Source organism: Myotis lucifugus, unplaced genomic scaffold, assembly GCF_000147115.1.
Source record: "Myotis lucifugus unplaced genomic scaffold, Myoluc2.0 scaffold_91, whole genome shotgun sequence".
Taxonomy (NCBI): domain Eukaryota; kingdom Metazoa; phylum Chordata; class Mammalia; order Chiroptera; family Vespertilionidae; genus Myotis; species Myotis lucifugus.
Window position 1 is genome coordinate 2,396,255 of NW_005871139.1, and position 6,798 is coordinate 2,403,052.

General features: G+C 40.3%; 1 pseudogene across 1 annotated transcript; it reads right to left on the reverse strand.

Moving 5' to 3' along the window:
* Window positions 1-2,467: 2,467 nt before the first annotated feature.
* Window positions 2,468-3,431, reverse strand: LOC102429913 (annotated as a pseudogene). The gene has a single exon (XR_001348830.2). The product of XR_001348830.2 is annotated as a general transcription factor IIF subunit 2 pseudogene (transcript).
* Between the last annotated feature and the right edge of the window lie 3,367 nt (window positions 3,432-6,798).

Consider the following 6,798-nt stretch of genomic DNA (forward strand, 5'->3'; position numbering starts at 1 on the left):
CACAAAATTCATGCATTGGTAGGGTCCCTAGCAGCCTCCAGCTGCTGGCCAGGTACTCCCTCCTTCCCTGGCAGGCCTGCCCCTGGTCAAACTCCCGGAAGAACTCTGGTTGAGGGGACAATTTGCATACGACGCTTTTATTATGGAGGATGGGGAAGAAAACTTCTATTAAGTGTGAATCTCAGTAAAGTGAAAAGAGTCAGACATGAGAACATACTATATCATTCTATATACAGGAAGTTCAAAACAGGCAAAACTAAGCTGACAGTTTATGCTCAAAATGTTTAGTGTTTTCAATAATAATTATGTTGCTAGTCTTAGTATTGTTATTTTGAGACTGTATGTGATATGCGATAGAACAACAGTAATTATGGGATTTTTAAATTTTGTTATCTCTTAAGGTAACTGTCACCACAAAAACAAAAGGCAGAGGTAGACGACCCAGTTATTTCAGGACAGTCTACACATAAAAAGACAGGGTTTGGGGGAAGATATGTGCTACAAAACAAGCATGACAGGCATCCAGAATTATCAGTTGTATAAAGTATAAAAGGAGATTCAGATATAATACAAAATTTAAGTTAAAAACTCTGTAGTATTGAATTGGAAATATCAATACAATATATCTATATATCTATATCTAATTAAAAAAAAAAAAAAGAAGTTACTGTGGAAACATGTAATTTCAAATCTTGCCATTGCCCAGCAACCATAATCTTATTACATACATTTTGACAATTAAAACAACCCGTGTACTGGCTGAGTTTAACAATCTCATCTATTAAATTTGGCCTTCCTGTGCTCACGATGTGACATCTTGCCAGATGTATATCAGCCTTCCTCTCAATCTCACAGTGGTCAAAAGCATGTTTATCAGAGCTAGAGAGTCCTGAAATAAAAGAAGGTGGAAACCCAGGTCGAAAGGAGTCTCTTCCATGATCAACAGTCATATTTTAGAATTGAATGAGAAAGCAGTTCCAAAAAATCAATCAGGAATGACACCAGTCTACCACATAGATTAGCTATCCTATAGAAAAGGTAAACTAAGTGTTTAAAAAACTCAAGCAGATAGTGTGATGAGGTAAAAGGTAACTAAAATTATGCTAAAAACAAAAACAAAAACTCAAAAAACCAGGTTTGAAGCAATACCAAAGCATAACTTCAAGTGACATAGCTCTGCTGGGAACACTGCATCTGGCAGACACTGTCACCACAAAAACAAAAGGCAGGGGTAGACGATCCAGGTATTTCAGGGCAGTCTACACATAAAAAGACAGGGCTTGGGGGAAGATATGTGCTACAAAACAAGCATGACAGGCATCCAGAATTATCAGTTGTAACAGATTTACCACACCATTATCTATCTGCTTCTTGACACTCAGCCTCAAATAATTAGGAACTGGAGGGCAATGGTGAAACAAGATTTGGTTCCTGCACCAGAACAATGCAGGATAAAAGACAACTGGAGGCAGGGTAGGAAATAAGACCATCTTCCTTAATCAGAATTTTACTTTACAAAGTGTTGGGGTCCAGCCCCAGCAGGTCCAGGGGTCCCCAAAGGTGTGGACGGATTCGGCGAAGAAGGAATGACACAGAGAGCGTTCAGTTGATCAGCAGCCTAGCCAGGATCTCTAGCCAGGATCTCCAGCCAAGTTCTGTCCAGGTTCTCTTGCCAAGTTCTCTCCCTAGGTTCTCCAGCCAGGTTCGGTCGCCAGGTTCTGTCTTTTATTGTCTTGTTACATCTGTATTTATACCAGTTGATTTTAATCCTGTCAATTTCTATTCCAAAGGTTAGGGCATTTCTTATCTCCATTCCAGGGAGTAAAGATTATGTAGCTTAAGCGTGATTGTTCATAGTTAAAGTGATTAACTACCCGCCTGGCACTTAGTTAAGGGATTTTATTCCCTCCCTAACTCCAGGGAAAAATCCCCACCTGGGGAAACAACCTTTCTCGGAGAGGTGACCTTGGTTAAAACACATAGCGCCAAGAAGGGGAGCAAACATATTAAGAACAGTATGCAATAGACGCCAGGTCCCTTGAGACATATGCTGTGCAGATGTTTCTTTCCTGCAGCGACTGTGTTAAGCAGCAAGGATGGACTGGCTTCCGGCAACAAAGGTTATGCAAGGATAAAAATTTTCCTAGTACAGTGGTACTCAACCTCAGCGTTCTAGTGTTCTGTTAAGAAAACGAATAATACAGAAAAATATTTATCTCAATGGATAGTTATTTCCTTGATTTGCTTTAATTACAGAACCTCTTAACCCCCAACTCCTAACCCCATCATAAATAATCTAGTTTAATACAAGTTAAGTCTATAAATAAGTTTGTTATTCCTCCTCAAAAAAAGAAAACACCAAAAAAACCCACTTCAGTAATTTTTCAAGAATTATTGTTTACAAAATTTACCTAGAGAAATTAAAGTTTCAAAAAAGAGGAACTGTAATAATCTGAACAATAAAGATTTAATTTAAAAAAAAGAGAGAGAAATTAAAGTTTCAGTCATTTTGCCCCTATAACACATGGTGCTCAAGTTCAAGTATCAATGCCGTATGCTTAACACATCACCCTTAGTTGTTCTGTTAGCATGCTGGCTTGGAGTCTTCTTAATCACTCTTTTCTTCTCCTTGATAATGTCTATACTCTGGCTTCAGCTCCCATGTGTTTTTGTGGATCCCTTTCACATTCTGAATACCAATTTCTTTTAAGATTTCCGTCAGGTAGACCACAGGCTGTTTTGTGATGTCCACCAAGTCCTTAAGATTATAATACTGATGTTTCTCAAAAGCCGAAAATAGCATGTCTAAAACACATTGCTTATCAGCTCGAGCTCGTTTTCCATCTTCTTTCTTTTTCCTTTCATATTCAATATTGTATTGATGATTGGCAACAGGTTTGTAATTGGTTGTTACAACTTTGTCCAGTTGTTGTGATAGCCGTACAGGTTTAGAAGATTCTATTTGCAGTCTCTTTAATCTCATGTAGTTTTCACTTGCAGCAGGTCGGCATTCAGCTCTTTGTACCACTATTCCTTCCAATGAAAGCTTATCTGATGAGCTCTCAGTAAATACTGTTAATGTTTGTCCTCCAACACTTTGCAAGACAAATGGGTGTTCTCTAGGAGCGCTGACTGAAGCTGGTTTTCCAATATCATGAATATTTACAAGATCTTCATTCAAAGTAAATGACACCCCAGTCCTTCCTTGATTCTTGGCAATCCGCAGTTTCCCGACGTCACCTCTTCCAGGGGCTTTAGCCCACTGCTGTGACAAATATTTAGGAACCTTGACCAGCCACACTCTGGTGTTCTGCTTGGCGCCGGTCAGGTCGAGTTCCCCACGCTCGGCCATGGGTCTGTTCGGAAGAGGAGTGCGACCCAAAGCAGGGCTCGGGTGCTGGGGGCTGGGTGCTCGGGTGTTGGGGACTGGGGGCGAGTGTCCGGAGCACGACGCGAGCCGTGGAGAGAGGCCCAGCTGCCAGGTAAAATTACAGAATTAATCCTCTTTTCTTTTTAGACTTAGCTTGAAAAATCACTAGAAATCATATTACCCTTTTTAGAACTAGACAGACTTACACAGTAAAAGCACATACTTTAGACAAACAAATTTAATCCTACACTACCGATACTTTTCAAGGGAAATTTAGATCAAAGCTAGAACTTTAACTGCGTGATAGCAGGCATTCAAACGCAAATTGACCACATTGTCTCTTGCCGGGCCTGAGTTGAGTCGTGCCCCGCTGGGGCGGGAAAGTCTTTCTTTGTCTGGGAATTGCTCTGGGCTACCCCCCCATCCCAGAAAGCACAGAGCCACCGGGCTGGCGCGTGCCAGAAGGGAGGCGCGGAAAGCCGGTGGGCTCCCGCGGCCACTGGGAGAGGAGGCCGGCGTGCGAGACCGGGAAGGCGCGGGGAATTCAAACCTTCCCGCCGGGGTTTGGGAGTGCTGACGGGTCATGAATGAAGTTTAAGAGATCAAGAATTTGACTACATTTAACAGAGAAATCTCGTGCCTTTGGCATAGCTTTAAGCATCTGCTAGTAGAGCTCTCCCTCTCCTGAGACCCAGAAATTACCCATTTTTACACCCAGTTAAATTATAGTTCCAAACAATACATTCCTAAAACGCCCTTAAGGTACTGTGGCGACTGCAATTACTCTGGAGTGATTTCTAATGACATGCCTAACCTCCTTGCTTTTCAGCCGCCCCCCCCCCCACCCCCTACCCCGTGCCCCACGCTGGGCGCCAGAATATAAAACACGTGGTTTACCTGGGGCTGTTTTCTCTCGGCACCACCACGGAGAAGGAGACTTGAACCGGTTCCTGCAATCTGGGAGGCAATCTGGGAGGCGCTATTGGGATTGAGAAATAATGAAAGACAGACATAAAATAGATCAAAAGCTGGGCCTGGGTGGGCTTCTGTCCTCTTCTGGCGGAGAGGCAGAAAGACCAAGTCCCAAAGCAGCGTGTTTATTTTATAGTCCCAATGACAGGAAGTTACGTCACATCTGGGTGGGCCTTCGACATCATGAGATCTATCCTCTTAACACTGGGCAGGATAGTCAAACTGGGTGGCGCCTAATCTTTTGACTGGTCACGCCCCCAAGGGAGTGGCTCTGCCTGCTCCCTGGGTCCAGCTGACATAAATTAAACCGAGTGTATTCTGATGGCCCTCAACAATCACCAAGTCAAATGATAGTTCAATTCGCCTTCTCAAGCTTCATCTTGCACACTTTAGGAGCCAAGACCGCCATGGAAAACAAGAAGCAAGTAACCCACACCTGGGACCCAGGTTATTATGTGGCTGTTACTAGGCAGTTTGTCCTCCCTATTGGTTTTTAATATAGTTTTTTTTTTTAAGTATAAACTTAATGTTTATTTATTCTTTTGATGGTTGAAGGAAGAAGTATATAAGAAAGTGGGATAGGAACTATGAGTGGGAACATTAATCAAGCATCCAATAAGGGAAATTAGAAATCAGAGGCAAAGAAAAAGAATCTCAGTTTTTCTGAACCCAATAAAGGTGGAAACTGATAGGTCAGTGAGAATCCAGTGTTATTTTAGAAGAGCAATCTGGTTGTTGGGGGACAAAGCTGCTTCTTTGGTGATGAGGGTGGGGGTTGAAATATGTGGTATTGTCTCCCAGCATTGGCTGTTGTTTCATGGCAGTTTATATGAATAGTAGAATTCAATGTTTCTTTAAATACACAAGGTTTATTTTTTTTAATGAATTCTACGTTTCTAATGATATAACTTCTGAATCAATTTAAGTGCTTTGTAAAGTTAGCTTTTTAATCTGTTAAGTTTATAGCCGATTTGTGATTGTAGTATTGGTAAATAATCTAGATTTCTAGCCTAGATCCATAGGTCCACGGATTTCTTTCTTTTAGGTTTTGTAGAGAAGGCTGCTCCTCTTTTTGGCATATTTGTGTATGCTAATGTCAAAGGAGACTTTTTGAATAATACTTAGCTATAAAAATAATATAATAACATGTAAATAATATATACGAGAGTCTCATGTATATTGATATGTAGAACCTGTCCCGAAGAGGTGGTGAGGTGACAGGAGGCAGGACTGTGCATAAGTTTCCAGGATTCCAGCACAGGCTTCTTCACACATAAAACACAAACTCACAATAATATTATTAAGAACTTTAAGATGACAACCTCAGTATCAAACTTCAAGCATGGAGCCCTGTATGGCAGCATTAGTCACATGTTCATGAAGTTGACCCTGCTAATTACATTAAAGGAATTTTCTCCAATGTAAATGATGAGGGGTCACATTCCTTATGTGTTCCTGTTGTGTAACTTATCTTGTGCAAAATGGAAGGCTCACTCACATTGGTGATATTTACAGTATTTATCTCTATTACCTAAGGAGAGAGAAATCGTCCCATACTCATTGTTACATTCATAAGATTTCTGTCCACTGTGAACGGTCTTTTGTTACCTAAGGGATGAAAGAGCAATAAATGCCTTTCAGCACTCATTGTGTTCATAGGGATTCTCCCCACTGAGTATTCTCTTATTCATGGTAAGTTTAGAACTACAGCAGAAAGATTTTCTATACTGGTTACACTCATAGGGCTTTTCTCTGGTATGGTTTGTCATGTTTCCTAAGGGTGAAGTAACACTCAAGGCTTTCCCAAAGTTACTGAGTTCCATTTTTTATTCTGTTGTATACAGTAAGGGGAAAGCTTCTTCTGAAGAGTTTTCTCTATTAATTACAATAGTGGGATTTTCTCCAGTGTGAGTTCTCATGTGCATATCAAATGAGATCCCTTCCACTCTCTTTAAAAAAAAAAAAGGTTAGTTGCAATGTGAAATCTGAGACCATATCAGTGAACTTTTCTTACCCCGTAACATAAAAAACTAATGGTCTCTCTTCTTTTACCCACACATAATTCTGTAGCCTTGCATTGTAAAATTGCAGTGCATTGGCCATTTGGAAAATATTAGTTCCTTGAGTTAGGCAGATCTTCCACAAACTGACATATTTTACTATGCATTGTCCAAAAATCATGATTGTTAATATCACCACTGATCTCAACAGGAAGTGTTGGGATGGTGTCAAATTTATTTTAGCTGATACAGCTCTTCTAAAATTTTATTTTTTGTCTACAAACTGGATTTTACCAGTAGCAATAAAGTATGTCAGTTGTTTTATATAAAATTATAGAGTCACTTTATTCATTTCTGAGAATGTTTGGTAAATACCTAACTTTGAATAATTATTGTTTGTATTTCAGTTGTTCTTTCAAGTACAAATGCTGTTTCATGAAAAAGTGGCTAATTCAC